Genomic DNA, 2,204 nt, shown 5'->3' with positions numbered 1-2,204 from the left:
TTTTTGTATTAAAAAGTAACAAGTATGTGTGTCTGTGTGTATTATGGAAATATAAAAATCAAATAAAAAAATAAAAATAAAAATCAAGTAAAGTTGCAAGTTCTGAAAAGGGAAAGAAAGTTCTGTGGTATAATTTGGCCATGTCGGACCATAAAAGTCCCCGAGGGAAAGCTGCAGGGCCCTTCATCACGTTGTCATTACCCACGTGAGCCTGCAGGTCTGACACGTGCAGCATGTCAGACAACCCTGTAGAAAAGTGGGGCCATATAAGATAACTCGTCCGCGTGTGTCTTTAGCCTGAAGGTTGTTCTCTTTTCTTCTCTTTTTCCAGTGTCTCATATTTGCCCATTTCTCTCCACTTCAGTTCATTCCTGGGCCTCTTCAACCCCAGTGTTTCACAAATGCCACTCTTGCTGTGCCTTATGAACCACTGTGGCTCCCTGCCCAATTCTTGAGACGTCTGTAATTGGGCCAGTCCCTGCCACACTGCCCCGAGGGGGAGGGAGAGAAGGGAAGGCCACCACCCCACCCCCCTCCCGTCTGCCCGATGCCATTTCTGCAGAAGCACGGTGGATGGACTGTCCCATCTCCCTGAAGAGGAGTGAGGAAGCAGTGGTCGGGCAAGTGACTGGCATGGCCAAAAGCACACGGCCCACGTTGGGTGGCCTCGGGGGAAATCCTGAACTGGTCTGCTGACCTGTTCGCCCACATTCCCATGTAACAACTTCTACCTTAGGATGTGGAATCCAGGATCTTGGGGGGCTGCTAACAAAGGGTGGCCCCCTCTACGTCCCTCTTTTGGGAGAAAGCTGTTCAGGAGAGCATCTGTCTTGAGCACACAGACTGAGCAGCACGTGGAGAAGGCCAGGGCCCTTCCTCCCCAGCCAGCCGTGCCTGGAGAGGGTCCCGGTGGGAAGGGCCGGCCAATCAATCATCAGAGCCATTCTGCACCGTTGGAATGAATCCTGGTGAGAAGAGGGAGAGGCAGCAGAGCTCCGTGTGCTTGCTGGGGTCCTGACGCCGCCTGTCAACTTCCTAGGAGGGGCCTACGGAGTGGGAAAGCAAGAGGAAGTTCTGTCATCTTGTGGTCTCTTGCTTTATATATTACCTCCCCTTCTTCTGAAGGCTGGAAGGTAGCTGTACCAGGTGAGAGAAAAACCAATAACAGCACAGAGATTGTCCTTCGTAGTGTGCTTTTCCTTGAAATCAACATGTAAAGAAGATGGGCGTGTAGGGAAGACGCTCATGGGCCCTCCAGAGTGGAGTCAAACCCTGCCTCAGAGCAGTCTGTTAGGGGGAGCCAGGGCCAGGCCAGGCCAACGCTCTGCACTTCCAGGGCAGGACTCCGTCCTCTGAGCCCCCTCCACCAAGTGACTCCCGCCGCCAGCCTTGGCCTCAGAACTGCCCAGTGCCCTCTCTAGGAAAGTCCTCTCGCCTATTTCCTCTACTAGTTCTGACCAGCATTGCTTGGATTTTAGTGGCCGAGCTGGATAAAAACAGGATATTTGACGTAGAAAGTGAAAAGCAGTACAGTGTCATAAGATAAGCCCAGGCTTTTGGTATCAAGTCACTTGGAATTGTGACCACATCACTTGTAAAATGGGGATACCTGTACTGTTTACTGGAAGATGGGGTGGGGGGGGGGGTGGGGAGGCAGAGGCAGAGTTCAGGTGGGTTTCCCTCAAGCCCGGTTCCTAACAGGTCCGGACCATGGACCGGTACCGGGGGTTGGGGGCCTCTGTACTTAGGGCCACCCATATACTTGAGAGACAAGAGAGAAGAAAGCTGAATAGGCTGACAAGGACCCTGGCCTTAAGAAAAGGCCTCTCTACCTTTGCCAGTAGTTGAGGGGACACCTGTGAATGAGGCTGACGGTTTTCTCCATACAACTTGGAGTTGTCTCGATTCACAGAAGCAATTATGGCCCCAAATTCCTACCCATAAAGAAACGCCTGTAAGTTTTCACTTGGAATTTTTAAAGCAGGCCTAATGATGTGCCCACCTCCAACACTGAGCAGGATAACCTCTCAGTGACCCCACTTTAAAATGTATCGGTTGTGCCCAGCCGGAGTGGCTCAGCTGATAGGAGCGTCATCCTGTAAACTGAAAGGTGGCGGATACACTTGTAGTTAAATGAGTGAGGTGACAAAGTCCCTTGGGAAATTGGGTGAGGGAGCAAACAACAAAAGGTCTGAGCATCACAG

Source organism: Sturnira hondurensis, unplaced genomic scaffold (genome assembly GCF_014824575.4).
Source record: "Sturnira hondurensis isolate 20B ecotype Veracruz unplaced genomic scaffold, ASM1482457v3 Scaffold0013299, whole genome shotgun sequence".
Taxonomy (NCBI): Eukaryota; Metazoa; Chordata; class Mammalia; order Chiroptera; family Phyllostomidae; genus Sturnira; species Sturnira hondurensis.
Note: the sequence above shows the minus strand (reverse complement) of the source record.